Below are 21,950 nucleotides of genomic sequence, written 5' to 3' on the forward strand. Positions count from 1 at the left end.
CTAACTACTGGTTCATAAATGAATACGTTTGAAAATGGAATGCATCAACAGAACGGTGTTGGCATTATAAAAATATCTACAGCACCTTGTATTCCCAGGTGGTCTCCCATCCAAGTACTAACCAGGCCCAACACTGCTTAGCTTCCAAGATCAGATGAGATTGGGCGTATCCAGTGTGGTGTGGCTGTAGATGAGCTTTGTGGTTTCTGTTAGAACTTTTCTACTTCTAACTACTGGTTCATAAATGAATACGTTTGAAAATGGAATGCATCAACAGAACGGTGTTGGCAGTATAAAAATATCTACAGCACCTTGTATTCCCAGGTGGTCTCCCATCCAAGTACTAACCAGGCCCAATACTGCTTAGCTTCCAAGATCAGATGAGATTGGGCGTATCCAGTGTGGTGTGGCTGTAGATAAGCTTTGTGGTTTCTGTTAGAACTTTTCTACTTCTAACTACTGGTTCATAAATGAATACGTTTTAAAATGGAATGCATCAACAGAACGGTGTTGGCAGTATAAAAATATCTACAGCACCTTGTATTCCCAGGTGGTCTCCCAGCCAAGTACTAACCAGGCCCAACACTGCTTAGCTTCCAAGATCAGATGAGATTGGGCGTATCCAGCGTGGTGTGGCTGTAGATGAGCTTTGTGGTTTCTGTTAGAACTTTTCTACTTCTAACTACTGGTTCATAAATGAATACGTTTGAAAATGGAATGCATCAACAGAACGGTGTTGGCAGTATAAAAATATCTACAGCACCTTGTATTCCCAGGTGGTTTCCCATCCAAGTACTAACCAGGCCCAACACTGCTTAGCTTCCAAGACCAGATGAGATTGGGCGTATCCAGTGTGGTGTGGCTGTAGATGAGCTTTATGGTTTCTGTTAGAACTTTTCTACTTCTAACTACTGGTTCATAAATGAATACGTTTGAAAATGGAATGCATCAACAGAACGGTGTTGGCAGTATAAAAATATCTACAGCACCTTGTATTCCCAGGTGGTCTCCCATCCAAGTACTAACCAGGCCCAACACTGCTTAGCTTCGAAGATCAGATGAGATTGGGCGTATCCAGTGTGGTGTGGCTGTAGATGAGCTTTGTGGTTTCTGTTAGAACTTTTCTACTTCAAACTACTGGTTCATAAATGAATACGTTTGAAAATGGAATGCATCAACAGAACGGTGTTGGCAGTATAAAAATATCTACAGCACCTTGTATTCCCAGGTGGTCTCCCATCCAAGTACTAACCAGGCCCAACACTGCTTAGCTTCCAAGATCAGATGAGATTGGGCATATCCAGTGTGGTGTGGCTGTATAAGAGCTTTATAGTTTCGGTTAGTACTTTTCTACTTCTAACTACTGATTCATAAATGAATACGTTTGAAAATGGAATGCATCAACAGAACGGTGTTGGTAGTATAAAAATATCTACAGCACCTTGTATTCCCAGGTGGTCTCCCATCCAAGTACTAACCAGGCCCAACACTGCTTAGCTTCCAAGATCAGATGAGATTGGGCGTATCCAGTGTGGCTTGGCTGTACATGAACTTTGTGGTTTCTGTTAGAACTTTTCTACTTCTAACTACTGGTTCATAAATGAATACGTTTTAAAATGGAATGCATCAACAGAACGGTGTTGGCAGTATAAAATTATCTACAGCACCTTGTATTCCCAGGTGGTCTCCCATCCAAGTACTAACCAGGCCCAACACTGCTTAGCTTCCAAGATCAGATGAGATTGGGCGTATCCAGTGTGGCTTGGCTGTAGATGAACTTTGTGGTTTCTGTTAGAACTTTTCTACTTCTAACTACTGGTTCATAAATGAATACGTTTTAAAATGGAATGCATCAACAGAACGGTGTTGGCAGTGTAACATTATCTACAGCACCTTGTATTCCCAGGTGGTCTCCCATCCAAGTACTAACCAGGCCCAACACTGCTTAGCTTCCAAGATCAGATGAGATTGAGCGTATCCAGTGTGGTTTGGCTGTAGATGAGTTTTGTGGTTTCTGTTAGAACTTTTCTACTTCTAACTACTGGTTCATAAATGAATACGTTTGAAAATGGAATGCATCAACAGAACGGTGTTGGCAGTATAAAAATATCTACAGCACCTTGTGTTCCCAGGTGGTCTCCCATCCAAGTACTAACCAGGCCCAACACTGCTTATCTTCCAAGATCAGATGAGATTGGGCGTATCCAGTGTGGCTTGGCTGTAGATGAGCTTTATGGTTTCTGTTAGAACTTTTCTACTTCTAACTACTGGTTCATAAATGAATACGTTTGAAAATGGAATGCATCAACAGAACGGTGTTGGCATTATAAAAATATCTACAGCACCTTGTATTCCCAGGTGGTCTCCCATCCAAGTACTAACCAGGCCCAACACTGCTTAGCTTCCAAGATCAGATGAGATTGGGCGTATCCAGTGTGGTGTGGCTGTATATGAGCTTTGTGGTTTCTGTTAGAACTTTTCTACTTCTAACTACTGGTTCATAAATGAATACGTTTGAAAATGGAATGCATCAACAGAACGGTGTTGGCAGTATAAAAATATCTACAGCACCTTGTATTCCCAGGTGGTCTCCCATCCAAGTACTAACCAGGCCCAATACTGCTTAGCTTCCAAGATCAGATGAGATTGGGCGTATCCAGTGTGGTGTGGCTGTAGATAAGCTTTGTGGTTTCTGTTAGAACTTTTCTAATTCTAACTACTGGTTCATAAATGAATACGTTTGAAAATGGAATGCATCAACAGAACGGTGTTGGCAGTATAAAAATATCTACAGCACCTTGTATTCCCAGGTGGTTTCCCATCCAAGTACTAACCAGGCCCAACACTGCTTAGCTTCCAAGACCAGATGAGATTGGGCGTATCCAGTGTGGTGTGGCTGTAGATGAGCTTTGTGGTTTCTGTTAGAACTTTTCTACTTCTAACTACTGGTTCATAAATGAATACGTTTTAAAATGGAATGCATCAACAGAACGGTGTTGGTAGTATAAAAAAAGTCTACAGCACCTTGTATTCCCAGGTGGTCTCCCATCCAAGTACTAACCAGGCCCAACACTGCTTAGCTTCCAAGATCAGATGAGATTGGGCGTATCCAGTGTGGTGTGGCTGTAGATGAGCTTTATGGTTTCTGTTAGAACTTTTCTACTTCTAACTACTGGTTCATAAATGAATACGTTTGAAAATGGAATGCATCAACAGAACGGTGTTGGCATTATAAAAATATCTACAGCACCTTGTATTCCCAGGTGGTCTCCCATCCAAGTACTAACCAGGCCCAACACTGCTTAGCTTCCAAGATCAGATGAGATTGGGCGTATCCAGTGTGGTGTGGCTGTAGATGAGCTTTGCGGTTTCTGTTAGAACTTTTCTACTTCTAACTACTGGTTCATAAATGAATACGTTTGAAAATGGAATGCATCAACAGAACGGTGTTGGCAGTATAAAAATATCTACAGCACCTTGTATTCCCAGGTGGTCTCCCATCCAAGTACTAACCAGGCCCAATACTGCTTAGCTTCCAAGATCAGATGAGATTGGGCGTATCCAGTGTGGTGTGGCTGTAGATAAGCTTTGTGGTTTCTGTTAGAACTTTTCTACTTCTAACTACTGGTTCATAAATGAATACGTTTTAAAATGGAATGCATCAACAGAACGGTGTTGGCAGTATAAAAATATCTACAGCACCTTGTATTCCCAGGTGGTCTCCCAGCCAAGTACTAACCAGGCCCAACACTGCTTAGCTTCCAAGATCAGATGAGATTGGGCGTATCCAGCGTGGTGTGGCTGTAGATGAGCTTTGTGGTTTCTGTTAGAACTTTTCTACTTCTAACTACTGGTTCATAAATGAATACGTTTGAAAATGGAATGCATCAACAGAACGGTGTTGGCAGTATAAAAATATCTACAGCACCTTGTATTCCCAGGTGGTTTCCCATCCAAGTACTAACCAGGCCCAACACTGCTTAGCTTCCAAGACCAGATGAGATTGGGCGTATCCAGTGTGGTGTGGCTGTAGATGAGCTTTATGGTTTCTGTTAGAACTTTTCTACTTCTAACTACTGGTTCATAAATGAATACGTTTGAAAATGGAATGCATCAACAGAACGGTGTTGGCAGTATAAAAATATCTACAGCACCTTGTATTCCCAGGTGGTCTCCCATCCAAGTACTAACCAGGCCCAACACTGCTTAGCTTCGAAGATCAGATGAGATTGGGCGTATCCAGTGTGGTGTGGCTGTAGATGAGCTTTGTGGTTTCTGTTAGAACTTTTCTACTTCAAACTACTGGTTCATAAATGAATACGTTTGAAAATGGAATGCATCAACAGAACGGTGTTGGCAGTATAAAAATATCTACAGCACCTTGTATTCCCAGGTGGTCTCCCATCCAAGTACTAACCAGGCCCAACACTGCTTAGCTTCCAAGATCAGATGAGATTGGGCATATCCAGTGTGGTGTGGCTGTATAAGAGCTTTATAGTTTCGGTTAGTACTTTTCTACTTCTAACTACTGATTCATAAATGAATACGTTTGAAAATGGAATGCATCAACAGAACGGTGTTGGTAGTATAAAAATATCTACAGCACCTTGTATTCCCAGGTGGTCTCCCATCCAAGTACTAACCAGGCCCAACACTGCTTAGCTTCCAAGATCAGATGAGATTGGGCGTATCCAGTGTGGCTTGGCTGTACATGAACTTTGTGGTTTCTGTTAGAACTTTTCTACTTCTAACTACTGGTTCATAAATGAATACGTTTTAAAATGGAATGCATCAACAGAACGGTGTTGGCAGTATAAAATTATCTACAGCACCTTGTATTCCCAGGTGGTCTCCCATCCAAGTACTAACCAGGCCCAACACTGCTTAGCTTCCAAGATCAGATGAGATTGGGCGTATCCAGTGTGGTGTGGCTGTAAATGAGCTATATGGTTTCTGTTAGAACTTTTCTACTTCTAACTACTGGTTCATAAATGAATACGTTTGAAAATGGAATGCATCAACAGAACGGTGTTGGCAGTATAAAAATATCTACAGCACCTTGTACTCCCAGGTGGTCTCCCATCCAAGTACTAACCAGGCCCAACACTGCTTAGCTTCCAAGATCAGATGAGATTGGGCGTATCCAGCGTGGTGTGGCTGTAGATGAGCTTTGTGGTTTCTGTTAGAACTTTTCTACTTCTAACTACTGGTTCATAAATGAATACGTTTGAAAATGGAATGCATCAACAGAACGGTGTTGGCAGTATAAAAATATCTACAGCACCTTGTATTCCCAGGTGGTCTCCCATCCAAGTACTAACCAGGCCCAACACTGCTTAGCTTCCAAGATCAGATGAGATTGGGCGTATCCAGTGTGGTGTGGCTGTAGATGAGCTTTGTGGTTTCTGTTAGAACTTTTCTACTTCTAATTACTGGTTCATAAATGAATACGTTTTAAAATGGAATGCATCAACAGAACGGTGTTGGCAGTATAAAATTATCTACAGCACCTTGTATTCCCAGGTGGTCTCCCATCCAAGTACTTACCAGGCCCAACACTGCTTAGCTTCCAAGATCAGATGAGATTGGGCGTATCCAGTGTGGTGTGGCTGTAGATGAGCTTTATGGTTTCTGTTAGAACTTTTCTACTTCTAACTACTGGTTCATAAATGAATTCATTTGAAAATTGAATGCATCAACAGAACGGTGTTGGCAGTATAAAAATATCTACAGCACCTTGTGTTCCCAGGTGGTCTCCCATCCAAGTACTAACCAGGCCCAACACTGCTTATCTTCCAAGATCAGATGAGATTGGGCGTATCCAGTGTGGCTTGGCTGTAGATGAACTTTGTGGTTTCTGTTAGAACTTTTCTACTTCTAACTACTGGTTCATAAATGAATACGTTTTAAAATGGAATGCATCAACAGAACGGTGTTGGCAGTGTAACATTATCTACAGCACCTTGTATTCCCAGGTGGTCTCCCATCCAAGTACTAACCAGGCCCAACACTGCTTAGCTTCCAAGATCAGATGAGATTGAGCGTATCCAGTGTGGTTTGGCTGTAGATGAGTTTTGTGGTTTCTGTTAGAACTTTTCTACTTCTAACTACTGGTTCATAAATGAATACGTTTGAAAATGGAATGCATCAACAGAACGGTGTTGGCAGTATAAAAATATCTACAGCACCTTGTATTCCCAGGTGGTCTCCCATCCAAGTACTAACCAGGCCCAACACTGCTTAGCTTCCAAGATCAGATGAGATTGGGCGTATCCAGTGTGGTGTGGCTGTAGATGAGCTTTGTGGTTTCTGTTAGAACTTTTCTACTTCTAACTACTGGTTCATAAATGAATATGTTTGAAAATGGAATGCATCAACAGAACGGTGTCGGCAGTATAAAAATATCTACAGCACCTTGTATTCCCAGGTGGTCTCCCATCCAAGTACTAACCAGGCCCAACACTGCTTAGCTTCCAAGATCAGATGAGATTGGGCGTATCCAGTGTGGTGTGGCTGTAGATGAGCTTTATGGTTTCTGTTAGAACTTTTCTACTTCTAACTACTGGTTCATAAATGAATACGTTTGAAAATGGAATGCATCAACAGAACGGTGTTGGCAGTATAAAAATATCTACAGCACCTTGTATTCCCAGGTGGTCTCCCATCCAAGTACTAACCAGGCCCAACACTGCTTAGCTTCCAAGATCAGATGAGATTGGGCGTATCCAGTGTGGTGTGGCTGTAGATGAGCTTTATGGTTTCTGTTAGAACTTTTCTACTTCTAACTACTGGTTCATAAATGAATACGTTTGAAAATGGAATGCATCAACAGAACGGTGTTGGCAGTATAAAAATATCTACAGCACCTTGTATTCCCAGGTGGTCTCCCATCCAAGTACTAACCAGGTCCAACACTGCTTAGCTTCAAAGATCAGATGAGATTGGGCGTATCCAGTGTGGTGTGGCTGTATATGAGCTTTGTGGATTCTGTTAGAACTTTTCTACTTCTAACTACTGGTTCATAAATGAATACGTTTGAAAATGGAATGCATCAACAGAACGGTGTTGGCAGTATAAAAATATCTACAGCACCTTGTATTCCCAGGTGGTCTCCCATCCAAGTACTAACCAGGCCCAATACTGCTTATCTTCCAAGATCAGATGAGATTGGGCGTATCCAGTGTGGTGTGGCTGTAGATGAGCTTTGTGGTTTCTGTTAGAACTTTTCTACTTCTAACTACTGGTTCATAAATGAATACGTTTGAAAATGGAATGCATCAACAGAACGGTGTTGGCAGTATAAAAATATCTACAGCACCTTGTATTCCCAGGTGGTCTCCCATCCAAGTACTAACCAGGCCCAACACTGCTTAGCTTCCAAGATCAGATGAGATTGGGCATATCCAGTGTGGTGTGGCTGTATAAGAGCTTTATAGTTTCGGTTAGTACTTTTCTACTTCTAACTACTGATTCATAAATGAATACGTTTGAAAATGGAATGCATCAACAGAACGGTGTTGGTAGTATAAAAATATCTACAGCACCTTGTATTCCCAGGTGGTCTCCCATCCAAGTACTAACCAGGCCCAACACTGCTTAGCTTCCAAGATCAGATGAGATTGGGCGTATCCAGTGTGGCTTGGCTGTACATGAACTTTGTGGTTTCTGTTAGAACTTTTCTACTTCTAACTACTGGTTCATAAATGAATACGTTTTAAAATGGAATGCATCAACAGAACGGTGTTGGCAGTATAAAATTATCTACAGCACCTTGTATTCCCAGGTGGTCTCCCATCCAAGTACTAACCAGGCCCAACACTGCTTAGCTTCCAAGATCAGATGAGATTGGGCGTATCCAGTGTGGTGTGGCTGTAGATGAGCTATATGGTTTCTGTTAGAACTTTTCTACTTCTAACTACTGGTTCATAAATGAATACGTTTGAAAATGGAATGCATCAACAGAACGGTGTTGGCAGTATAAAAATATCTACAGCACCTTGTACTCCCAGGTGGTCTCCCATCCAAGTACTAACCAGGCCCAACACTGCTTAGCTTCCAAGATCAGATGAGATTGGGCGTATCCAGCGTGGTGTGGCTGTAGATGAGCTTTGTGGTTTCTGTTAGAACTTTTCTACTTCTAACTACTGGTTCATAAATGAATACGTTTGAAAATGGAATGCATCAACAGAACGGTGTTGGCAGTATAAAAATATCTACAGCACCTTGTATTCCCAGGTGGTCTCCCATCCAAGTACTAACCAGGCCCAACACTGCTTAGCTTCCAAGATCAGATGAGATTGGGCGTATCCAGTGTGATGTGGCTGTAGATGAGCTTTGTGGTTTCTGTTAGAACTTTTCTACTTCTAATTACTGGTTCATAAATGAATACGTTTTAAAATGGAATGCATCAACAGAACGGTGTTGGCAGTATAAAATTATCTACAGCACCTTGTATTCCCAGGTGGTCTCCCATCCAAGTACTAACCAGGCCCAACACTGCTTAGCTTCCAAGATCAGATGAGATTGGGCGTATCCAGTGTGGTGTGGCTGTAGATGAGCTTTATGGTTTCTGTTAGAACTTTTCTACTTCTAACTACTGGTTCATAAATGAATTCATTTGAAAATTGAATGCATCAACAGAACGGTGTTGGCAGTATAAAAATATCTACAGCACCTTGTGTTCCCAGGTGGTCTCCCATCCAAGTACTAACCAGGCCCAACACTGCTTATCTTCCAAGATCAGATGAGATTGGGCGTATCCAGTGTGGCTTGGCTGTAGATGAACTTTGTGGTTTCTGTTAGAACTTTTCTACTTCTAACTACTGGTTCATAAATGAATACGTTTTAAAATGGAATGCATCAACAGAACGGTGTTGGCAGTGTAACATTATCTACAGCACCTTGTATTCCCAGGTGGTCTCCCATCCAAGTACTAACCAGGCCCAACACTGCTTAGCTTCCAAGATCAGATGAGATTGGGCGTATCCAGTGTGGTGTGGCTGTAGATGAGCTTTGTGGTTTCTGTTAGAACTTTTCTACTTCTAACTACTGGTTCATAAATGAATACGTTTGAAAATGGAATGCATCAACAGAACGGTGTCGGCAGTATAAAAATATCTACAGCACCTTGTATTCCCAGGTGGTCTCCCATCCAAGTACTAACCAGGCCCAACACTGCTTAGCTTCCAAGATCAGATGAGATTGGGCGTATCCAGTGTGGTGTGGCTGTAGATGAGCTTTATGGTTTCTGTTAGAACTTTTCTACTTCTAACTACTGGTTCATAAATGAATACGTTTGAAAATGGAATGCATCAACAGAACGGTGTTGGCAGTATAAAAATATCTACAGCACCTTGTATTCCCAGGTGGTCTCCCATCCAAGTACTAACCAGGCCCAACACTGCTTAGCTTCCAAGATCAGATGAGATTGGGCGTATCCAGTGTGGTGTGGCTGTAGATGAGCTTTATGGTTTCTGTTAGAACTTTTCTACTTCTAACTACTGGTTCATAAATGAATACGTTTGAAAATGGAATGCATCAACAGAACGGTGTTGGCAGTATAAAAATATCTACAGCACCTTGTATTCCCAGGTGGTCTCCCATCCAAGTACTAACCAGGTCCAACACTGCTTAGCTTCAAAGATCAGATGAGATTGGGCGTATCCAGTGTGGTGTGGCTGTATATGAGCTTTGTGGATTCTGTTAGAACTTTTCTACTTCTAACTACTGGTTCATAAATGAATACGTTTGAAAATGGAATGCATCAACAGAACGGTGTTGGCAGTATAAAAATATCTACAGCACCTTGTATTCCCAGGTGGTCTCCCATCCAAGTACTAACCAGGCCCAATACTGCTTATCTTCCAAGATCAGATGAGATTGGGCGTATCCAGTGTGGTGTGGCTGTAGATGAGCTTTGTGGTTTCTGTTAGAACTTTTCTACTTCTAACTACTGGTTCATAAATGAATACGTTTTAAAATGGAATGCATCAACAGAACGGTGTTGGCAGTATAAAAATATCTACAGCACCTTGTATTCCCAGGTGGTCTCCCATCCAAGTACTAACCAGGCCCAACACTGCTTAGCTTCCAAGATCAGATGAGATTGGGCGTATCCAGCGTGGTGTGGCTGTAGATGAGCTTTGTGGTTTCTGTTAGAACTTTTCTACTTCTAACTACTGGTTCATAAATGAATACGTTTGAAAATGGAATGCATCAACAGAACGGTGTTTGCAGTATAAAAATATCTACAGCACCTTGTATTCCCAGGTGGTCTCCCATCCAAGTACTAACCAGGCCCAACACTGCTTAGCTTCCAAGACCAGATGAGATTGGGCGTATCCAGTGTGGTGTGGCTGTAGATGAGCTTTGTGGTTTCTGTTAGAACTTTTCTACTTCTAACTACTGGTTCATAAATGAATACGTTTTAAAATGGAATGCATCAACAGAAAGGTGTTGGTAGTATAAAAATATCTACAGCACCTTGTATTCCCAGGTGGTCTCCCATCCAAGTACTAACCAGGCCCAACACTGCTTAGCTTCCAAGATCAGATGAGATTGGGCGTATCCAGTGTGGTGTGGCTGTAGATGAACTTTGTGGTTTCTGTTAGAACTTTTCTACTTCTAACTACTGGTTCATAAATGAATACGTTTTAAAATGGAATGCATCAACAGAACGGTGTTGGCAGTGTAACATTATCTACAGCACCTTGTATTCCCAGGTGGTCTCCCATCCAAGTACTAACCAGGCCCAACACTGCTTAGCTTCCAAGATCAGATGAGATTGAGCGTATCCAGTGTGGTTTGGCTGTAGATGAGCTTTGTGGTTTCTGTTAGAACTTTTCTACTTCTAACTACTGGTTCATAAATTAATACGTTTGAAAATGGAATGCATCAACAGAACGGTGTTGGCAGTATAAAAATATCTACAGCACCTTGTATTCCCAGGTGGTCTCCCATCCAAGTACTAACCAGGCCCAACACTGCTTAGTTTCCAAGACCAGATGAGATTGGGCGTATCCAGTGTGGTGTGGCTGTAGATGAGCTTTGTGGTTTCTGTTAGAACTTTTCTACTTCTAACTACTGGTTCATAAATTAATACGTTTTAAAATGGAATGCATCAACAGAAAGGTGTTGGTAGTATAAAAATATCTACAGCACCTTGTATTCCCAGGTGGTCTCCCATCCAAGTACTAACCAGGCCCAACACTGCTTAGCTTCCAAGATCAGATGAGATTGGGCGTATCCAGTGTGGTGTGGCTGTAGATGAACTTTGTGGTTTCTGTTAGAACTTTTCTACTTCTAACTACTGGTTCATAAATGAATACGTTTTAAAATGGAATGCATCAACAGAACGGTGTTGGCAGTGTAACATTATCTACAGCACCTTGTATTCCCAGGTGGTCTCCCATCCAAGTACTAACCAGGCCCAACACTGCTTAGCTTCCAAGATCAGATGAGATTGAGCGTATCCAGTGTGGTTTGGCTGTAGATGAGATTTGTGGTTTCTGTTAGAACTTTTCTACTTCTAACTACTGGTTCATAAATGAATACGTTTGAAAATGGAATGCATCAACAGAACGGTGTTGGCAGTATAAAAATATCTACAGCACCTTGTATTCCCAGGTGGTCTCCCATCCAAGTACTAACCAGGCCCAACACTGCTTAGCTTCCAAGATCAGATGAGATTGGGCGTATCCAGTGTGGTGTGGCTGTAGATGAGCTTTGTGGTTTCTGTTAGAACTTTTCTACTTCTAACTACTGGTTCATAAATGAATACGTTTGAAAATGGAATGCATCAACAGAACGGTGTCGGCAGTATAAAAATATCTACAGCACCTTGTATTCCCAGGTGGTCTCCCATCCAAGTACTAACCAGGCCCAACACTGCTTAGCTTCCAAGATCAGATGAGATTGGGCGTATCCAGTGTGGTGTGGCTGTAGATGAGCTTTATGGTTTCTGTTAGAACTTTTCTACTTCTAACTACTGGTTCATAAATGAATACGTTTGAAAATGGAATGCATCAACAGAACGGTGTTGGCAGTATAAAAATATCTACAGCACCTTGTATTCCCAGGTGGTCTCCCATCCAAGTACTAACCAGGCCCAACACTGCTTAGCTTCCAAGATCAGATGAGATTGGGCGTATCCAGTGTGGTGTGGCTGTAGATGAGCTTTATGGTTTCTGTTAGAACTTTTCTACTTCTAACTACTGGTTCATAAATGAATACGTTTGAAAATGGAATGCATCAACAGAACGGTGTTGGCAGTATAAAAATATCTACAGCACCTTGTATTCCCAGGTGGTCTCCCATCCAAGTACTAACCAGGTCCAACACTGCTTAGCTTCAAAGATCAGATGAGATTGGGCGTATCCAGTGTGGTGTGGCTGTATATGAGCTTTGTGGATTCTGTTAGAACTTTTCTACTTCTAACTACTGGTTCATAAATGAATACGTTTGAAAATGGAATGCATCAACAGAACGGTGTTGGCAGTATAAAAATATCTACAGCACCTTGTATTCCCAGGTGGTCTCCCATCCAAGTACTAACCAGGCCCAATACTGCTTAGCTTCCAAGATCAGATGAGATTGGGCGTATCCAGTGTGGTGTGGCTGTAGATGAGCTTTGTGGTTTCTGTTATAACTTTTCTACTTCTAACTACTGGTTCATAAATGAATACGTTTTAAAATGGAATGCATCAACAGAACGGTGTTGGCAGTATAAAAATATCTACAGCACCTTGTATTCCCAGGTGGTCTCCCATCCAAGTACTAACCAGGCCCAACACTGCTTAGCTTCCAAGATCAGATGAGATTGGGCGTATCCAGCGTGGTGTGGCTGTAGATGAGCTTTGTGGTTTCTGTTAGAACTTTTCTACTTCTAACTACTGGTTCATAAATGAACACGTTTGAAAATGGAATGCATCAACAGAACGGTGTTGGCAGTATAAAAATATCTACAGCACCTTGTATTCCCAGGTGGTCTCCCATCCAAGTACTAACCAGGCCCAACACTGCTTAGCTTCCAAGACCAGATGAGATTGGGCGTATCCAGTGTGGTGTGGCTGTAGATGAGCTTTGTGGTTTCTGTTAGAACTTTTCTACTTCTAACTACTGGTTCATAAATGAATACGTTTTAAAATGGAATGCATCAACAGAAAGGTGTTGGTAGTATAAAAATATCTACAGCACCTTGTATTCCCAGGTGGTCTCCCATCCAAGTACTAACCAGGCCCAACACTGCTTAGCTTCCAAGATCAGATGAGATTGGGCGTATCCAGTGTGGTGTGGCTGTAGATGAGCTTTTTAGTTTCTGTTAGAACTTTTCTACTTCTAACTACTGGTTCATAAATGAATACGTTTGAAAATGGAATGCATCAACAGAACGGTGTTGGCAGTATAAAAATATCTACAGCACCTTGTATTCCCAGGTGGTCTCCCATCCAAGTACTAACCAGGCCCAACACTGCTTAGCTTCCAAGATCAGATGAGATTGGGCATATCCAGTGTGGTGTGGCTGTATAAGAGCTTTATAGTTTCGGTTAGTACTTTTGTACTTCTAACTACTGTTTCAATAAATGAATACATTTGAAAATGGAATGCATCAACAGAACGGTGTTGGCAGTATAAAAATATCTACAGCACCTTGTATTCCCAGGTGGTCTCCCATCCAAGTACTAACCAGGCCCAACACTGCTTAGTTTCCAAGATCAGATGAGATTGGGCGTATCCAGTGTGGTGTGGCTGTATATGAGCTTTGTGGTTTCTGTTAGAACTTTTCTACTTCTAACTACTGGTTCATAAATGAATACGTTTGAAAATGGAATGCATCAACAGAACGGTGTTGGCAGTATAAAATTATCTACAGCACCTTGTATTCCCATGTGGTTTCCCATCCAAGTACTAACCAGGCCAAACACTGCTTAGCTTCCAAGACCAGATGAGATTGGGCGTATCCAGTGTGGTGTGGCTGTTGATGAGCTTTGTGGTTTCTGTTAGAACTTTTCTACTTCTAACTACTGGTTCATAAATGAATACGTTTTAAAATGGAATGCATCAACAGAACGGTGTTGGTAGTATAAAAATTATCTACAGCACCTTGTATTCCCAGGTGGTCTCCCATCCAAGTACTAACCAGGCCCAACACTGCTTAGCTTCAAAGATCAGATGAGATTGGGCGTATCCAGTGTGGTGTGGCTGTAGATGAGCTTTGTGGTTTCTGTTAGAACTTTTCTACTTCTAACTACTGGTTCATAAATGAATACGTTTAAAAATGGAATGCATCAACAGAACGGTGTTGGCAGTATAAAAATATCTACAGCACCTTGTATTCCCAGGTGGTCTCCCATCCAAGTACTAACCAGGCCCAACACTGCTTAGCTTCCAAGACCAGATGAGATTGGGCGTATCCAGTTTGGTGTGGCTGTAGATGAGCTTTGTGGTTTCTGTTAGAACTTTTCTACTTCTAACTACTGGTTCATAAATGAATACGTTTTAAAATGGAATGCATCAACAGAACGGTGTTGGCAGTATAAAATTATCTACAGCACCTTGTATTCCCAGGTGGTCTCCCATCCAAGTACTAACCAGGCCCAACACTGCTTAGCTTCCAAGATCAGATGAGATTGGGCGTATCCAGTGTGGTGTGGCTGTAGATGAGCTTTATGGTTTCTGTTAGAACTTTTCTACTTCTAACTACTGGTTCATAAATGAATACGTTTGAAAATGGAATGCATCAACAGAACGGTGTTGGCAGTATAAAAATATCTACAGCACCTTGTATTCCCAGGTGGTCTCCCATCCAAGTACTAACCAGGCCCAACACTGCTTAGCTTCCAAGATCAGATGAGATTGGGCGTATCCAGTGTGGTGTGGCTGTAGATGAGCTTTGTGGTTTCTGTTAGAACTTTTCTACTTCTAACTACTGGTTCATAAATGAATACGTTTGAAAATGGAATGCATCAACAGAACGGTGTTGGCAGTATAAAAATATCTACAGCACCTTGTATTCCCAGGTGGTCTCCCATCCAAGTACTAACCATGCCCAACACTGCTAAGCTTCCAAGATCAGATGAGATTGGGCATATCCAGTGCGGTGTGGCTGTATAAGAGCTTTATAGTTTCGGTTAGTACTTTTCTACTTCTAACTACTGGTTCATAAATGAATACGTTTGAAAATGGAATGCATCAACAGAACGGTGTTGGCAGTATAAAAATATCTACAGCACCTTGTATTCCCAGGTGGTCTCCCATCCAAGTACTAACCAGGCCCAACACTGCTTAGCTTCCAAGATCAGATGAGATTGGGCGTATCCAGTGTGGTGTTGCTGTAGATGAACTTGCTGGTTTCTGTTAGAACTTTTCTACTTCTAACTACTGGTTCATAAATGAATACGTTTTAAAATGGAATGCATCAACAGAACGGTGTTGGTAGTATAAAAATTATCTACAGCACCTTGTATTCCCAGGTGGTCTCCCATCCAAGTACTAACCAGGCCCAACACTGCTTAGCTTCCAAGATCAGATGAGATTGGGCGTATCCAGTGTGGTGTGGCTGTATATGAGCTTTATGGTTTCTGTTAGAACTTTTCTACTTCTAACTACTGGTTCATAAATGAATACGTTTGAAAATGGAATGCATCAACAGAACGGTGTTGGCAGTATAAAAATATCTACAGCACCTTGTATTCCCAGGTGGTCTCCCATCCAAGTACTAACCATGCCCAACACTGCTAAGCTTCCAAGATCAGATGAGATTGGGCATATCCAGTGCGGTGTGGCTGTATAAGAGCTTTATAGTTTCGGTTAGTACTTTTCTACTTCTAACTACTGGTTCATAAATGAATACGTTTGAAAATGGAATGCATCAACAGAACGGTGTTGGCAGTATAAAAATATCTACAGCACCTTGTATTCCCAGGTGGTCTCCCATCCAAGTACTAACCAGGCCCAACACTGCTTAGCTTCCAAGATCAGATGAGATTGGGCGTATCCAGTGTGGTGTTGCTGTAGATGAACTTGCTGGTTTCTGTTAGAACTTTTCTACTTCTAACTACTGGTTCATAAATGAATACGTTTTAAAATGGAATGCATCAACAGAACGGTGTTGGCAGTATAAAATTATCTACAGCACCTTGTATTCCCAGGTGGTCTCCCATCCAAGTACTAACCAGGCCCAACACTGCTTAGCTTCCAAGACCAGATGAGATTGGGTGTATCCAGTGTGGTGTGGCTGTAGATGAGTTTTGTGGTTTCTGTTTGAACTTTCTTTCTTCTAACTACTGGTTCATAAATAAATTCATTTGAAAATTGAATGCATCAACAGAACGGTGTTGGCAGTATAAAAATATCTACAGCACCTTGTATTCCCAGGTGGTCTCCCATCCAAGTACTAACCAGGCCCAACACTGCTTAGCTTCCAAGATCAGATGAGATTGAGCGTATCCAGTGTGGTGTGGCTGTAGATGAGCTTTGTGGTTTCTGTTAGAACTTTTCTACTTCTAACTACTGGTTCATAAATGAATACGTTTTAAAATGGAATGCATCAACAGAACGGTGTTGGCAGTATAAAATTATCTACAGCACCTTGTATTCCCAGGTGGTCTCCCATCCAAGTACTAACCAGGCCCAACACTGCTTAGCTTCCAAGATCAGATGAGATTGGGCGTATCCAGTGTGGTGTGGCTGTAGATGAGCTTTATGGTTTCTGTTAGAACTTTTCTACTTCTAACTACTGGTTCATAAATGAATACGTTTGAAAATGGAATGCATCAACAGAACGGTGTTGGCAGTATAAAAATATCTACAGCACCTTGTATTCCCAGGTGGTCTCCCATCCAAGTACTAACCAGGCCCAACACTGCTTAGCTTCCAAGATCAGATGAGATTGGGCATATCCAGTGCGGTGTGGCTGTATAAGAGCTTTATAGTTTCGGTTAGTACTTTTCTACTTCTAACTACTGGTTCATAAATGAATACATTTGAAAATGGAATGCATCAACAGAACGGTGTTGGCAGTATAAAAATATCTACAGCACCTTGTATTCCCAGGTGGTCTCCCATCCAAGTACTAACCAGGCCCAACACTGCTTAGCTTCCAAGATCAGATGAGATTGGGCGTATCCAGTGTGGTGTTGCTGTAGATGAACTTGCTGGTTTCTGTTAGAACTTTTCTACTTCTAACTACTGGTTCATAAATGAATACGTTTGAAAATGGAATGCATCAACAGAACGGTGTTGGCAGTATAAAAATATCTACAGCACCTTCTATTCCCAGTTGGTCTCCCATCCAAGTACTAACCAGGCCCAACACTGCTTAGCTTCCAAGATCAGATGAGATTGGGCGTATCCAGTGTGGTGTGGCTGTAGATGAGTTTTGTGGTTTCTGTTTGAACTTTTCTTCTTCTAACTACTGGTTCATAAATGAATACATTTGAAAATGGAATGCATCAACAGAACGGTGTTGGCAGTATAAAAATATCTACAGCACCTTGTATTCCCAGGTGGTCTCCCATCCAAGTACTAACCAGGCCCAACACTGCTTAGCTTCTAAGATCAGATGAGATTGGGCGTATCCAGTGTGGCTTGGCTGTAGATGAACTTTGTGGTTTCTGTTAGAACTTTTCTACTTCTAACTACTGGTTCATAAATGAATACGTTTGAAAATGGATTGCATCAACAGAACAGTGTTGGCAGTATAAAAATATCTACAGCACCTTGTATTCCCAGGTGGTCTCCCATCCAAGTACTAACCAGGTCCAACACTGCTTAGCTTCCAAGATCAGATGAGATTGGGCGTATCCAGTGTGGTGTGGCTGTAGATAAGCTTTGTGGTTTCTGTTTGAACTTTTCTACTTCTAACTACTGGTTCATAAATGAATACGTTTGAAAATGGAATGCATCAACAGAACGGTGTTGGCAGAATAAAAATATCCACAGCACCTTGTATTCCCAGGTGGTTTCCCATCCAAGTACTAACCAGGCCCAACACTGCTTAGCTTCCAAGATCAGATGAGATTGGACGTATCCAGTGTGGTGTAGCTGTAGATCAACTTTTTGGTTTCTGTTAGAACTTTTCTACTTCTAACTACTGGTTCATAAATGAATACGTTTTAAAATGGAATGCATCAACAGAACGGTGTTGGCAGTATAAAATTATCTACAGCACCTTGTATTCCCAGATGGTCTCCCATCCAAGTACTAACCAGGCCCAACACTGCTTAGATTCCAAGATCAGATGAGATTGGGCGTATCCAGTGTGGTGTGGCTGTAGAAGAGCTTTATGGTTTCTGTTAGTACTTTTCTACTTCTAACTACTGGTTCATAAATGAATACGTTTGAAAATGGAATGCATCAACAGAACGGTGTTGGTAGTATAAAAATATCTACAGCACCTTGTATTCCCAGGTGGTCTACCATCCAAGTACTAACCAGGCCCAACACTGCTTAGCTTCTAAGATCAGATGAGATTGGGCGTATCCAGTGTGGTGTGGCTGTAACTAAGCTTTGTGGTTTCTGTTAGAACTTTTCTACTTCTAACTACTGGTTCATAAATGAATACGTTTGAAAATGGAATGCATCAACAGAACGGTGTTGGCAGTATAAAAATATCTACAGCACCTTGTATTCCCAGGTGGTCTCCCATCCAAGTACTAACCAAGCCCAACACTGCTTAGCTTCCAAGATCAGATGAGATTGGGCGTATCCAGTGTGGTGTGGCTGTAGATGAACTTTGTGGTTTCTGTTAGAACTTTTCTACTTCTAACTACTGGTTCATAAATGAAAACGTTTGAAAATGGAATGCATCAACAGAACGGTGTTGGCTGTATAAAATTATCTACAGCACCTTGTATTCCCAGGTGGTCTCCCATCCAAGTACTAACCAAGCCCAACACTGCTTAGCTTCCAAGATCAGATGAGATTGGGCGTATCCAGTGTGGTGTGGCTGTAGATGAGCTTCGTGGTTTCTGTTAGAACTTTTCTACTTCTAACTACTGGTTCATAAATGAATACGTTTGAAAATGGAATGCATTAACAGAACGGTGTTGGCAGTATAAAAATATCTACAGCACCTTGTATTCCCAGGTGGTCTCCCATCCAAGTACTAACCAGGCCCAACACTGCTTAGCTTCCAAGATCAGATGAGATTGGGCGTATCCAGTGTGGTGTGGCTGTAGATGAGCTTTGTGGTTTCTGTTAGAACTTTTCTACTTCTAACTACTGGTTCATAAATGAATATGTTTGAAAATGGAATGCATCAACAGAACGGTGTTGGCAGTATAAAAATATCTACAGCACCTTGTATTCCCAGGTGGTCTCCCATCCAAGTACTAACCAGGCCCAACACTGCTTAGCTTCCAAGATCAGATGAGATTGGGCGTATCCAGTGTGGTGTGCCTGTAGATGAACTTTGTGGTTTCTGTTAGAACTTTTCTACTTCTAACTACTGGTTCATAAATGAATACGTTTGAAAATGGAATGCATCAACAGAACGGTGTTGGCAGTATAAAATTATCTACAGCACCTTGTATTCCCAGGTGGTCTCCCATCCAAGTACTAACCAAGCCCAACACTGCTTAGCTTCCAAGATCAGATGAGATTGGGCGTATCCAATGCGGTGTGGTTGTAGATGAGCTTTATGGTTTCTGTTAGAACTTTTCTACTTCTAACTACTGGTTCATAAATGAATTCGTTTAAAAATGGAATGCATCAACAGAACAGTGTTGGCAGTATAAAAATATCTACAGCACCTTGTATTCCCAGGTGGTCTCCCATCCAAGTACTAACCAGGCCCAACACTGCTTAGCTTCCAAGATCAGATGAGATTGGGCGTATCCAGTGTGGTGTGGCTGTAGATGAGCTTTGTGGTTTCTGTTTGAACTTTTCTACTTCTAACTACTGGTTCATAAATGAATACGTTTGAAAATGGAATGCATCAACAGAACGGTGTTGGCAGTATAAAAATATCCACAGCACCTTGTATTCCCAGGTGGTCTCCCATCCAAGTACTAACCAGGCCCAACACTGCTTAGCTTCCAAGATCAGATGAGATTGGACGTATCCAGTGTGGTGTAGCTGTAGATCAACATTTTGGTTTCTGTTAGAACTTTTCTACTTCTAACTACTGGTTCATAAATGAATACGTTTTAAAATGGAATGCATCAACAGAACTGTGTTGGCAGTATAAAATTATCTACAGCACCTTGTATTCCCAGATGGTCTCCCATCCAAGTACTAACCAGGCCCAACACTGCTTAGATTCCAAGATCAGATGAGATTGGGCGTATCCAGTGTGGTGTGGCTGTAGAAGAGCTTTATGGTTTCTGTTAGTACTTTTCTACTTCTAACTACTGGTTCATAAATGAATACGTTTGAAAATGGAATGCATCAACAGAACGGTGTTGGTAGTATAAAAATATCTACAGCACCTTGTATTCCCAGGTGGTCTACCATCTAAGTACTAACCAGGCCCAACACTGCTTAGCTTCCAAGATCAGATGAGATTGGGCGTATCCAGTGTGGTGTGGCTGTAACTAAGCTTTGTGGTTTCTGTTAGAACTTTTCTACTTCTAACTACTGGTTCATAAATGAATACGTTTGAAAATGGAATGCATCAACAGAACGGTGTTGGCAGTATAAAAATATCTACAGCAGCTTGTATTCCCAGGTGGTCTCCCATCCAAGTACTAACCAAGCCCAACACTGCTTAGCTTCCAAGATCAGATGAGATTGGGCGTATCCAGTGTGGTGTGGCTGTAGATGAGCTTTGTGGTTTCTGTTTGAACTTTTCTTCTTCTAACTACTGGTTCATAAATGAATACATTTGAAAATTGAATGCATCAACAGAATGGTGTTGGCAGTATAAAAATATCTACAGCACCTTGTATTCCCAGGTGGTCTCCCATCCAAGTACTAACCAGGCCCAACACTGCTTAGCTTCCAAGATCAGATGAGATTAGGCGTATCCAGTGTGGTGTGGCTGTAGATGAGCTTTACGGTTTCTGTTAGAACTTTTCTACTTCTAACTACTGGTTCATAAATGAATACGTTTGAAAATGGAATGCATCAACAGAACGGTGTTGGCAGTATAAAAATATCTACAGCACCTTGTATTCCCAGGTGGTCTCCCATCCAAGTACTAACCAGGCCCAACACTGCTTAGCTTCCAAGATCAGATGAGATTGGGCGTATCCAGTGTGGTGTGGCTGTAGATGAGCTTTGTGGTTTCTGTTAGAACTTTTCTACTTCTAACTACTGGTTCATAAATGAATACGTTTGAAAATGGAATGCATCAACAGAACGGTGTTAGCAGTATAAAAATATCTACAGCACCTTGTATTCCCAGGTGGTCTCCCATTCAAGTACTAACCAGGCCCAACACTGCTTAGCTTCCAAGATCAGATGAGATTGGGCGTATCCAGTGTGGTGTGGCTGTAGATGAACTTTGTGGTTTCTGTTAGAACTTTTCTACTTCTAACTACTGGTTCATAAATGAATACGTTTGAAAATGGAATACATCAACAGAACGGTGTTGGCAGTATAAAAATATCTACAGCACCTTGTATTCCCAGGTGGTCTCCCATCCAAGTACTGACCAGGCCCAACACTGCTTAGCTTCCAAGATCAGATGAGATTGGGCGTATCCAGTGTGGTGTGGCTGTAGATGAACTTTGTGGTTTCTGTTTGAACTTTTCTACTTCTAACTACTGGTTCATAAATGAATACATTTGAAAATTGAATGCATCAACAGAACGGTGTTGGCAGTATAAAAATGTCTACAGCACCTTGTTTTCCCAGGTGGTCTCCCATCCAAGTACTAACCATGCCAACACTGCTTAGCTTCCAAGATCAGATGAGATTGGGCGTATCCAGTGTGGTGTGGCTGTAGATGAGCTTTGTGGTTTCTGTTAGAACTTTTCTACTTCTAACTACTGGTTCATAAATGAATA

At 41.6% G+C, this 21,950-nt stretch overlaps 89 non-coding genes and 8 pseudogenes across 89 annotated transcripts; all 97 read right to left on the reverse strand.

Annotated features, from left to right (window-relative positions):
• Positions 1 to 73: 73 nt before the first annotated feature.
• On the reverse strand, positions 74 to 192 carry LOC134892896 (5S ribosomal RNA). The gene has a single exon (XR_010171616.1). It is a non-coding gene; the product is annotated as a 5S ribosomal RNA (ribosomal RNA).
• A 107-nt stretch (positions 193 to 299) lies between these two features.
• Positions 300 to 418, reverse strand: LOC135063859 (5S ribosomal RNA). Its single transcript, XR_010250180.1, has one exon. It is a non-coding gene; the product is annotated as a 5S ribosomal RNA (ribosomal RNA).
• A 107-nt stretch (positions 419 to 525) lies between these two features.
• Positions 526 to 644, reverse strand: LOC135062572 (5S ribosomal RNA). The gene has a single exon (XR_010248919.1). It is a non-coding gene; the product is annotated as a 5S ribosomal RNA (ribosomal RNA).
• A 107-nt stretch (positions 645 to 751) lies between these two features.
• LOC135065741 (5S ribosomal RNA) lies at positions 752 to 870 on the reverse strand. Its single transcript, XR_010252014.1, has one exon. It is a non-coding gene; the product is annotated as a 5S ribosomal RNA (ribosomal RNA).
• Positions 871 to 977: 107 nt separating this feature from the next.
• LOC135066915 (5S ribosomal RNA) lies at positions 978 to 1,096 on the reverse strand. The gene has a single exon (XR_010253150.1). It is a non-coding gene; the product is annotated as a 5S ribosomal RNA (ribosomal RNA).
• Positions 1,097 to 1,203: 107 nt separating this feature from the next.
• LOC134884711 (5S ribosomal RNA) lies at positions 1,204 to 1,322 on the reverse strand. The gene has a single exon (XR_010168848.1). It is a non-coding gene; the product is annotated as a 5S ribosomal RNA (ribosomal RNA).
• Positions 1,323 to 1,429: 107 nt separating this feature from the next.
• LOC135069740 (5S ribosomal RNA) lies at positions 1,430 to 1,548 on the reverse strand. Its single transcript, XR_010255924.1, has one exon. It is a non-coding gene; the product is annotated as a 5S ribosomal RNA (ribosomal RNA).
• A 107-nt stretch (positions 1,549 to 1,655) lies between these two features.
• Positions 1,656 to 1,774, reverse strand: LOC135060647 (5S ribosomal RNA). Its single transcript, XR_010247040.1, has one exon. It is a non-coding gene; the product is annotated as a 5S ribosomal RNA (ribosomal RNA).
• Positions 1,775 to 1,881: 107 nt separating this feature from the next.
• On the reverse strand, positions 1,882 to 2,000 carry LOC135060244 (5S ribosomal RNA). Its single transcript, XR_010246636.1, has one exon. It is a non-coding gene; the product is annotated as a 5S ribosomal RNA (ribosomal RNA).
• A 107-nt stretch (positions 2,001 to 2,107) lies between these two features.
• LOC135063946 (5S ribosomal RNA) lies at positions 2,108 to 2,226 on the reverse strand. The gene has a single exon (XR_010250265.1). It is a non-coding gene; the product is annotated as a 5S ribosomal RNA (ribosomal RNA).
• Positions 2,227 to 2,333: 107 nt separating this feature from the next.
• Positions 2,334 to 2,452, reverse strand: LOC135062458 (5S ribosomal RNA). The gene has a single exon (XR_010248807.1). It is a non-coding gene; the product is annotated as a 5S ribosomal RNA (ribosomal RNA).
• Positions 2,453 to 2,559: 107 nt separating this feature from the next.
• Positions 2,560 to 2,678, reverse strand: LOC135063860 (5S ribosomal RNA). Its single transcript, XR_010250181.1, has one exon. It is a non-coding gene; the product is annotated as a 5S ribosomal RNA (ribosomal RNA).
• A 107-nt stretch (positions 2,679 to 2,785) lies between these two features.
• Positions 2,786 to 2,904, reverse strand: LOC135065742 (5S ribosomal RNA). The gene has a single exon (XR_010252015.1). It is a non-coding gene; the product is annotated as a 5S ribosomal RNA (ribosomal RNA).
• A 108-nt stretch (positions 2,905 to 3,012) lies between these two features.
• LOC134901890 (5S ribosomal RNA) lies at positions 3,013 to 3,131 on the reverse strand. The gene has a single exon (XR_010175366.1). It is a non-coding gene; the product is annotated as a 5S ribosomal RNA (ribosomal RNA).
• A 107-nt stretch (positions 3,132 to 3,238) lies between these two features.
• On the reverse strand, positions 3,239 to 3,357 carry LOC134892908 (5S ribosomal RNA). The gene has a single exon (XR_010171618.1). It is a non-coding gene; the product is annotated as a 5S ribosomal RNA (ribosomal RNA).
• Positions 3,358 to 3,464: 107 nt separating this feature from the next.
• Positions 3,465 to 3,583, reverse strand: LOC135063861 (5S ribosomal RNA). The gene has a single exon (XR_010250182.1). It is a non-coding gene; the product is annotated as a 5S ribosomal RNA (ribosomal RNA).
• Positions 3,584 to 3,690: 107 nt separating this feature from the next.
• LOC135062573 (5S ribosomal RNA) lies at positions 3,691 to 3,809 on the reverse strand. The gene has a single exon (XR_010248920.1). It is a non-coding gene; the product is annotated as a 5S ribosomal RNA (ribosomal RNA).
• A 107-nt stretch (positions 3,810 to 3,916) lies between these two features.
• Positions 3,917 to 4,035, reverse strand: LOC135065743 (5S ribosomal RNA). Its single transcript, XR_010252016.1, has one exon. It is a non-coding gene; the product is annotated as a 5S ribosomal RNA (ribosomal RNA).
• Positions 4,036 to 4,142: 107 nt separating this feature from the next.
• LOC135066917 (5S ribosomal RNA) lies at positions 4,143 to 4,261 on the reverse strand. The gene has a single exon (XR_010253152.1). It is a non-coding gene; the product is annotated as a 5S ribosomal RNA (ribosomal RNA).
• Positions 4,262 to 4,368: 107 nt separating this feature from the next.
• LOC134884712 (5S ribosomal RNA) lies at positions 4,369 to 4,487 on the reverse strand. Its single transcript, XR_010168849.1, has one exon. It is a non-coding gene; the product is annotated as a 5S ribosomal RNA (ribosomal RNA).
• Positions 4,488 to 4,594: 107 nt separating this feature from the next.
• Positions 4,595 to 4,713, reverse strand: LOC135069741 (5S ribosomal RNA). Its single transcript, XR_010255925.1, has one exon. It is a non-coding gene; the product is annotated as a 5S ribosomal RNA (ribosomal RNA).
• A 107-nt stretch (positions 4,714 to 4,820) lies between these two features.
• LOC134902158 (5S ribosomal RNA) lies at positions 4,821 to 4,939 on the reverse strand. Its single transcript, XR_010175630.1, has one exon. It is a non-coding gene; the product is annotated as a 5S ribosomal RNA (ribosomal RNA).
• A 107-nt stretch (positions 4,940 to 5,046) lies between these two features.
• On the reverse strand, positions 5,047 to 5,165 carry LOC135061754 (5S ribosomal RNA). Its single transcript, XR_010248126.1, has one exon. It is a non-coding gene; the product is annotated as a 5S ribosomal RNA (ribosomal RNA).
• Positions 5,166 to 5,272: 107 nt separating this feature from the next.
• LOC134892920 (5S ribosomal RNA) lies at positions 5,273 to 5,391 on the reverse strand. Its single transcript, XR_010171619.1, has one exon. It is a non-coding gene; the product is annotated as a 5S ribosomal RNA (ribosomal RNA).
• Positions 5,392 to 5,498: 107 nt separating this feature from the next.
• On the reverse strand, positions 5,499 to 5,617 carry LOC134901634 (5S ribosomal RNA). Its single transcript, XR_010175121.1, has one exon. It is a non-coding gene; the product is annotated as a 5S ribosomal RNA (ribosomal RNA).
• A 107-nt stretch (positions 5,618 to 5,724) lies between these two features.
• Positions 5,725 to 5,843, reverse strand: LOC135063947 (5S ribosomal RNA). Its single transcript, XR_010250266.1, has one exon. It is a non-coding gene; the product is annotated as a 5S ribosomal RNA (ribosomal RNA).
• A 107-nt stretch (positions 5,844 to 5,950) lies between these two features.
• LOC135060245 (5S ribosomal RNA) lies at positions 5,951 to 6,069 on the reverse strand. Its single transcript, XR_010246637.1, has one exon. It is a non-coding gene; the product is annotated as a 5S ribosomal RNA (ribosomal RNA).
• Positions 6,070 to 6,176: 107 nt separating this feature from the next.
• Positions 6,177 to 6,295, reverse strand: LOC134892932 (5S ribosomal RNA). The gene has a single exon (XR_010171620.1). It is a non-coding gene; the product is annotated as a 5S ribosomal RNA (ribosomal RNA).
• A 107-nt stretch (positions 6,296 to 6,402) lies between these two features.
• LOC134892943 (5S ribosomal RNA) lies at positions 6,403 to 6,521 on the reverse strand. The gene has a single exon (XR_010171621.1). It is a non-coding gene; the product is annotated as a 5S ribosomal RNA (ribosomal RNA).
• A 107-nt stretch (positions 6,522 to 6,628) lies between these two features.
• LOC134892954 (5S ribosomal RNA) lies at positions 6,629 to 6,747 on the reverse strand. Its single transcript, XR_010171622.1, has one exon. It is a non-coding gene; the product is annotated as a 5S ribosomal RNA (ribosomal RNA).
• A 107-nt stretch (positions 6,748 to 6,854) lies between these two features.
• Positions 6,855 to 6,973, reverse strand: LOC134888860 (5S ribosomal RNA; annotated as a pseudogene).
• Positions 6,974 to 7,080: 107 nt separating this feature from the next.
• Positions 7,081 to 7,199, reverse strand: LOC135066195 (5S ribosomal RNA). The gene has a single exon (XR_010252449.1). It is a non-coding gene; the product is annotated as a 5S ribosomal RNA (ribosomal RNA).
• A 107-nt stretch (positions 7,200 to 7,306) lies between these two features.
• Positions 7,307 to 7,425, reverse strand: LOC134884713 (5S ribosomal RNA). The gene has a single exon (XR_010168850.1). It is a non-coding gene; the product is annotated as a 5S ribosomal RNA (ribosomal RNA).
• A 107-nt stretch (positions 7,426 to 7,532) lies between these two features.
• LOC135069742 (5S ribosomal RNA) lies at positions 7,533 to 7,651 on the reverse strand. Its single transcript, XR_010255926.1, has one exon. It is a non-coding gene; the product is annotated as a 5S ribosomal RNA (ribosomal RNA).
• Positions 7,652 to 7,758: 107 nt separating this feature from the next.
• On the reverse strand, positions 7,759 to 7,877 carry LOC134892965 (5S ribosomal RNA). The gene has a single exon (XR_010171623.1). It is a non-coding gene; the product is annotated as a 5S ribosomal RNA (ribosomal RNA).
• A 107-nt stretch (positions 7,878 to 7,984) lies between these two features.
• On the reverse strand, positions 7,985 to 8,103 carry LOC135061756 (5S ribosomal RNA). Its single transcript, XR_010248128.1, has one exon. It is a non-coding gene; the product is annotated as a 5S ribosomal RNA (ribosomal RNA).
• Positions 8,104 to 8,210: 107 nt separating this feature from the next.
• On the reverse strand, positions 8,211 to 8,329 carry LOC135061198 (5S ribosomal RNA). The gene has a single exon (XR_010247587.1). It is a non-coding gene; the product is annotated as a 5S ribosomal RNA (ribosomal RNA).
• A 107-nt stretch (positions 8,330 to 8,436) lies between these two features.
• Positions 8,437 to 8,555, reverse strand: LOC134892977 (5S ribosomal RNA). The gene has a single exon (XR_010171624.1). It is a non-coding gene; the product is annotated as a 5S ribosomal RNA (ribosomal RNA).
• Positions 8,556 to 8,662: 107 nt separating this feature from the next.
• On the reverse strand, positions 8,663 to 8,781 carry LOC135063949 (5S ribosomal RNA). The gene has a single exon (XR_010250268.1). It is a non-coding gene; the product is annotated as a 5S ribosomal RNA (ribosomal RNA).
• Positions 8,782 to 8,888: 107 nt separating this feature from the next.
• Positions 8,889 to 9,007, reverse strand: LOC134892988 (5S ribosomal RNA). Its single transcript, XR_010171625.1, has one exon. It is a non-coding gene; the product is annotated as a 5S ribosomal RNA (ribosomal RNA).
• Positions 9,008 to 9,114: 107 nt separating this feature from the next.
• On the reverse strand, positions 9,115 to 9,233 carry LOC134892999 (5S ribosomal RNA). The gene has a single exon (XR_010171626.1). It is a non-coding gene; the product is annotated as a 5S ribosomal RNA (ribosomal RNA).
• Positions 9,234 to 9,340: 107 nt separating this feature from the next.
• LOC134893012 (5S ribosomal RNA) lies at positions 9,341 to 9,459 on the reverse strand. Its single transcript, XR_010171628.1, has one exon. It is a non-coding gene; the product is annotated as a 5S ribosomal RNA (ribosomal RNA).
• Positions 9,460 to 9,566: 107 nt separating this feature from the next.
• Positions 9,567 to 9,685, reverse strand: LOC134888861 (5S ribosomal RNA; annotated as a pseudogene).
• A 107-nt stretch (positions 9,686 to 9,792) lies between these two features.
• LOC135066196 (5S ribosomal RNA) lies at positions 9,793 to 9,911 on the reverse strand. The gene has a single exon (XR_010252450.1). It is a non-coding gene; the product is annotated as a 5S ribosomal RNA (ribosomal RNA).
• Positions 9,912 to 10,018: 107 nt separating this feature from the next.
• LOC134901930 (5S ribosomal RNA) lies at positions 10,019 to 10,137 on the reverse strand. Its single transcript, XR_010175406.1, has one exon. It is a non-coding gene; the product is annotated as a 5S ribosomal RNA (ribosomal RNA).
• Positions 10,138 to 10,244: 107 nt separating this feature from the next.
• LOC135061041 (5S ribosomal RNA) lies at positions 10,245 to 10,363 on the reverse strand. The gene has a single exon (XR_010247433.1). It is a non-coding gene; the product is annotated as a 5S ribosomal RNA (ribosomal RNA).
• A 107-nt stretch (positions 10,364 to 10,470) lies between these two features.
• Positions 10,471 to 10,589, reverse strand: LOC134893024 (5S ribosomal RNA). Its single transcript, XR_010171630.1, has one exon. It is a non-coding gene; the product is annotated as a 5S ribosomal RNA (ribosomal RNA).
• Positions 10,590 to 10,696: 107 nt separating this feature from the next.
• On the reverse strand, positions 10,697 to 10,815 carry LOC135060246 (5S ribosomal RNA). Its single transcript, XR_010246638.1, has one exon. It is a non-coding gene; the product is annotated as a 5S ribosomal RNA (ribosomal RNA).
• A 107-nt stretch (positions 10,816 to 10,922) lies between these two features.
• On the reverse strand, positions 10,923 to 11,041 carry LOC135070604 (5S ribosomal RNA). Its single transcript, XR_010256762.1, has one exon. It is a non-coding gene; the product is annotated as a 5S ribosomal RNA (ribosomal RNA).
• A 107-nt stretch (positions 11,042 to 11,148) lies between these two features.
• LOC134893037 (5S ribosomal RNA) lies at positions 11,149 to 11,267 on the reverse strand. The gene has a single exon (XR_010171631.1). It is a non-coding gene; the product is annotated as a 5S ribosomal RNA (ribosomal RNA).
• A 107-nt stretch (positions 11,268 to 11,374) lies between these two features.
• LOC135060248 (5S ribosomal RNA) lies at positions 11,375 to 11,493 on the reverse strand. The gene has a single exon (XR_010246640.1). It is a non-coding gene; the product is annotated as a 5S ribosomal RNA (ribosomal RNA).
• A 107-nt stretch (positions 11,494 to 11,600) lies between these two features.
• LOC134893049 (5S ribosomal RNA) lies at positions 11,601 to 11,719 on the reverse strand. The gene has a single exon (XR_010171632.1). It is a non-coding gene; the product is annotated as a 5S ribosomal RNA (ribosomal RNA).
• Positions 11,720 to 11,826: 107 nt separating this feature from the next.
• On the reverse strand, positions 11,827 to 11,945 carry LOC134893061 (5S ribosomal RNA). Its single transcript, XR_010171634.1, has one exon. It is a non-coding gene; the product is annotated as a 5S ribosomal RNA (ribosomal RNA).
• A 107-nt stretch (positions 11,946 to 12,052) lies between these two features.
• On the reverse strand, positions 12,053 to 12,171 carry LOC134893072 (5S ribosomal RNA). Its single transcript, XR_010171635.1, has one exon. It is a non-coding gene; the product is annotated as a 5S ribosomal RNA (ribosomal RNA).
• A 107-nt stretch (positions 12,172 to 12,278) lies between these two features.
• LOC134888862 (5S ribosomal RNA) lies at positions 12,279 to 12,397 on the reverse strand (annotated as a pseudogene).
• Positions 12,398 to 12,504: 107 nt separating this feature from the next.
• Positions 12,505 to 12,623, reverse strand: LOC135063862 (5S ribosomal RNA). Its single transcript, XR_010250183.1, has one exon. It is a non-coding gene; the product is annotated as a 5S ribosomal RNA (ribosomal RNA).
• A 107-nt stretch (positions 12,624 to 12,730) lies between these two features.
• Positions 12,731 to 12,849, reverse strand: LOC134901931 (5S ribosomal RNA). The gene has a single exon (XR_010175407.1). It is a non-coding gene; the product is annotated as a 5S ribosomal RNA (ribosomal RNA).
• A 107-nt stretch (positions 12,850 to 12,956) lies between these two features.
• Positions 12,957 to 13,075, reverse strand: LOC135061042 (5S ribosomal RNA). The gene has a single exon (XR_010247434.1). It is a non-coding gene; the product is annotated as a 5S ribosomal RNA (ribosomal RNA).
• A 107-nt stretch (positions 13,076 to 13,182) lies between these two features.
• On the reverse strand, positions 13,183 to 13,301 carry LOC134893083 (5S ribosomal RNA). The gene has a single exon (XR_010171636.1). It is a non-coding gene; the product is annotated as a 5S ribosomal RNA (ribosomal RNA).
• Positions 13,302 to 13,408: 107 nt separating this feature from the next.
• LOC134884714 (5S ribosomal RNA) lies at positions 13,409 to 13,527 on the reverse strand. The gene has a single exon (XR_010168851.1). It is a non-coding gene; the product is annotated as a 5S ribosomal RNA (ribosomal RNA).
• Positions 13,528 to 13,635: 108 nt separating this feature from the next.
• LOC134884918 (5S ribosomal RNA) lies at positions 13,636 to 13,754 on the reverse strand. The gene has a single exon (XR_010169049.1). It is a non-coding gene; the product is annotated as a 5S ribosomal RNA (ribosomal RNA).
• A 107-nt stretch (positions 13,755 to 13,861) lies between these two features.
• Positions 13,862 to 13,980, reverse strand: LOC134891938 (5S ribosomal RNA; annotated as a pseudogene).
• A 108-nt stretch (positions 13,981 to 14,088) lies between these two features.
• On the reverse strand, positions 14,089 to 14,207 carry LOC135065656 (5S ribosomal RNA). The gene has a single exon (XR_010251930.1). It is a non-coding gene; the product is annotated as a 5S ribosomal RNA (ribosomal RNA).
• A 107-nt stretch (positions 14,208 to 14,314) lies between these two features.
• On the reverse strand, positions 14,315 to 14,433 carry LOC135070342 (5S ribosomal RNA). Its single transcript, XR_010256510.1, has one exon. It is a non-coding gene; the product is annotated as a 5S ribosomal RNA (ribosomal RNA).
• A 107-nt stretch (positions 14,434 to 14,540) lies between these two features.
• On the reverse strand, positions 14,541 to 14,659 carry LOC134893094 (5S ribosomal RNA). Its single transcript, XR_010171639.1, has one exon. It is a non-coding gene; the product is annotated as a 5S ribosomal RNA (ribosomal RNA).
• Positions 14,660 to 14,766: 107 nt separating this feature from the next.
• On the reverse strand, positions 14,767 to 14,885 carry LOC134893106 (5S ribosomal RNA). Its single transcript, XR_010171640.1, has one exon. It is a non-coding gene; the product is annotated as a 5S ribosomal RNA (ribosomal RNA).
• A 107-nt stretch (positions 14,886 to 14,992) lies between these two features.
• On the reverse strand, positions 14,993 to 15,111 carry LOC134894765 (5S ribosomal RNA; annotated as a pseudogene).
• A 107-nt stretch (positions 15,112 to 15,218) lies between these two features.
• Positions 15,219 to 15,337, reverse strand: LOC135059905 (5S ribosomal RNA). The gene has a single exon (XR_010246301.1). It is a non-coding gene; the product is annotated as a 5S ribosomal RNA (ribosomal RNA).
• Positions 15,338 to 15,445: 108 nt separating this feature from the next.
• Positions 15,446 to 15,564, reverse strand: LOC135062459 (5S ribosomal RNA). The gene has a single exon (XR_010248808.1). It is a non-coding gene; the product is annotated as a 5S ribosomal RNA (ribosomal RNA).
• A 107-nt stretch (positions 15,565 to 15,671) lies between these two features.
• On the reverse strand, positions 15,672 to 15,790 carry LOC134894766 (5S ribosomal RNA; annotated as a pseudogene).
• Positions 15,791 to 15,897: 107 nt separating this feature from the next.
• LOC135059906 (5S ribosomal RNA) lies at positions 15,898 to 16,016 on the reverse strand. The gene has a single exon (XR_010246302.1). It is a non-coding gene; the product is annotated as a 5S ribosomal RNA (ribosomal RNA).
• Positions 16,017 to 16,123: 107 nt separating this feature from the next.
• On the reverse strand, positions 16,124 to 16,242 carry LOC134901451 (5S ribosomal RNA). Its single transcript, XR_010174943.1, has one exon. It is a non-coding gene; the product is annotated as a 5S ribosomal RNA (ribosomal RNA).
• Positions 16,243 to 16,349: 107 nt separating this feature from the next.
• Positions 16,350 to 16,468, reverse strand: LOC135059306 (5S ribosomal RNA). Its single transcript, XR_010245714.1, has one exon. It is a non-coding gene; the product is annotated as a 5S ribosomal RNA (ribosomal RNA).
• A 107-nt stretch (positions 16,469 to 16,575) lies between these two features.
• LOC134893117 (5S ribosomal RNA) lies at positions 16,576 to 16,694 on the reverse strand. The gene has a single exon (XR_010171641.1). It is a non-coding gene; the product is annotated as a 5S ribosomal RNA (ribosomal RNA).
• Positions 16,695 to 16,801: 107 nt separating this feature from the next.
• Positions 16,802 to 16,920, reverse strand: LOC134885229 (5S ribosomal RNA). Its single transcript, XR_010169347.1, has one exon. It is a non-coding gene; the product is annotated as a 5S ribosomal RNA (ribosomal RNA).
• Positions 16,921 to 17,027: 107 nt separating this feature from the next.
• On the reverse strand, positions 17,028 to 17,146 carry LOC135059907 (5S ribosomal RNA). Its single transcript, XR_010246303.1, has one exon. It is a non-coding gene; the product is annotated as a 5S ribosomal RNA (ribosomal RNA).
• Positions 17,147 to 17,253: 107 nt separating this feature from the next.
• On the reverse strand, positions 17,254 to 17,372 carry LOC135068343 (5S ribosomal RNA). Its single transcript, XR_010254547.1, has one exon. It is a non-coding gene; the product is annotated as a 5S ribosomal RNA (ribosomal RNA).
• A 107-nt stretch (positions 17,373 to 17,479) lies between these two features.
• LOC135070252 (5S ribosomal RNA) lies at positions 17,480 to 17,598 on the reverse strand. The gene has a single exon (XR_010256423.1). It is a non-coding gene; the product is annotated as a 5S ribosomal RNA (ribosomal RNA).
• A 107-nt stretch (positions 17,599 to 17,705) lies between these two features.
• On the reverse strand, positions 17,706 to 17,824 carry LOC135060166 (5S ribosomal RNA). Its single transcript, XR_010246558.1, has one exon. It is a non-coding gene; the product is annotated as a 5S ribosomal RNA (ribosomal RNA).
• A 107-nt stretch (positions 17,825 to 17,931) lies between these two features.
• On the reverse strand, positions 17,932 to 18,050 carry LOC134886633 (5S ribosomal RNA). Its single transcript, XR_010170713.1, has one exon. It is a non-coding gene; the product is annotated as a 5S ribosomal RNA (ribosomal RNA).
• A 107-nt stretch (positions 18,051 to 18,157) lies between these two features.
• Positions 18,158 to 18,276, reverse strand: LOC134886009 (5S ribosomal RNA). Its single transcript, XR_010170107.1, has one exon. It is a non-coding gene; the product is annotated as a 5S ribosomal RNA (ribosomal RNA).
• A 107-nt stretch (positions 18,277 to 18,383) lies between these two features.
• LOC134890971 (5S ribosomal RNA) lies at positions 18,384 to 18,502 on the reverse strand (annotated as a pseudogene).
• Positions 18,503 to 18,609: 107 nt separating this feature from the next.
• Positions 18,610 to 18,728, reverse strand: LOC134902185 (5S ribosomal RNA). Its single transcript, XR_010175657.1, has one exon. It is a non-coding gene; the product is annotated as a 5S ribosomal RNA (ribosomal RNA).
• Positions 18,729 to 18,835: 107 nt separating this feature from the next.
• LOC134902186 (5S ribosomal RNA) lies at positions 18,836 to 18,954 on the reverse strand. The gene has a single exon (XR_010175658.1). It is a non-coding gene; the product is annotated as a 5S ribosomal RNA (ribosomal RNA).
• A 107-nt stretch (positions 18,955 to 19,061) lies between these two features.
• Positions 19,062 to 19,180, reverse strand: LOC134893128 (5S ribosomal RNA). Its single transcript, XR_010171642.1, has one exon. It is a non-coding gene; the product is annotated as a 5S ribosomal RNA (ribosomal RNA).
• Positions 19,181 to 19,287: 107 nt separating this feature from the next.
• On the reverse strand, positions 19,288 to 19,406 carry LOC135064198 (5S ribosomal RNA). Its single transcript, XR_010250510.1, has one exon. It is a non-coding gene; the product is annotated as a 5S ribosomal RNA (ribosomal RNA).
• A 107-nt stretch (positions 19,407 to 19,513) lies between these two features.
• On the reverse strand, positions 19,514 to 19,632 carry LOC135070548 (5S ribosomal RNA). Its single transcript, XR_010256709.1, has one exon. It is a non-coding gene; the product is annotated as a 5S ribosomal RNA (ribosomal RNA).
• Positions 19,633 to 19,739: 107 nt separating this feature from the next.
• On the reverse strand, positions 19,740 to 19,858 carry LOC134893142 (5S ribosomal RNA). The gene has a single exon (XR_010171644.1). It is a non-coding gene; the product is annotated as a 5S ribosomal RNA (ribosomal RNA).
• Positions 19,859 to 19,965: 107 nt separating this feature from the next.
• LOC135070180 (5S ribosomal RNA) lies at positions 19,966 to 20,084 on the reverse strand. The gene has a single exon (XR_010256352.1). It is a non-coding gene; the product is annotated as a 5S ribosomal RNA (ribosomal RNA).
• Positions 20,085 to 20,191: 107 nt separating this feature from the next.
• LOC134886010 (5S ribosomal RNA) lies at positions 20,192 to 20,310 on the reverse strand. Its single transcript, XR_010170108.1, has one exon. It is a non-coding gene; the product is annotated as a 5S ribosomal RNA (ribosomal RNA).
• A 107-nt stretch (positions 20,311 to 20,417) lies between these two features.
• On the reverse strand, positions 20,418 to 20,536 carry LOC134886828 (5S ribosomal RNA). The gene has a single exon (XR_010170904.1). It is a non-coding gene; the product is annotated as a 5S ribosomal RNA (ribosomal RNA).
• Positions 20,537 to 20,643: 107 nt separating this feature from the next.
• LOC135060157 (5S ribosomal RNA) lies at positions 20,644 to 20,762 on the reverse strand. Its single transcript, XR_010246546.1, has one exon. It is a non-coding gene; the product is annotated as a 5S ribosomal RNA (ribosomal RNA).
• Positions 20,763 to 20,869: 107 nt separating this feature from the next.
• Positions 20,870 to 20,988, reverse strand: LOC135060495 (5S ribosomal RNA). Its single transcript, XR_010246888.1, has one exon. It is a non-coding gene; the product is annotated as a 5S ribosomal RNA (ribosomal RNA).
• Positions 20,989 to 21,095: 107 nt separating this feature from the next.
• On the reverse strand, positions 21,096 to 21,214 carry LOC134893153 (5S ribosomal RNA). Its single transcript, XR_010171645.1, has one exon. It is a non-coding gene; the product is annotated as a 5S ribosomal RNA (ribosomal RNA).
• A 107-nt stretch (positions 21,215 to 21,321) lies between these two features.
• Positions 21,322 to 21,440, reverse strand: LOC135058359 (5S ribosomal RNA). The gene has a single exon (XR_010244790.1). It is a non-coding gene; the product is annotated as a 5S ribosomal RNA (ribosomal RNA).
• A 107-nt stretch (positions 21,441 to 21,547) lies between these two features.
• On the reverse strand, positions 21,548 to 21,666 carry LOC135058661 (5S ribosomal RNA). Its single transcript, XR_010245088.1, has one exon. It is a non-coding gene; the product is annotated as a 5S ribosomal RNA (ribosomal RNA).
• Positions 21,667 to 21,773: 107 nt separating this feature from the next.
• On the reverse strand, positions 21,774 to 21,891 carry LOC134890445 (5S ribosomal RNA; annotated as a pseudogene).
• Between the last annotated feature and the right edge of the window lie 59 nt (positions 21,892 to 21,950).

Source organism: Pseudophryne corroboree, chromosome 3 (genome assembly GCF_028390025.1).
Source record: "Pseudophryne corroboree isolate aPseCor3 chromosome 3, aPseCor3.hap2, whole genome shotgun sequence".
Lineage (NCBI taxonomy): Eukaryota > Metazoa > Chordata > Amphibia > Anura > Myobatrachidae > Pseudophryne > Pseudophryne corroboree.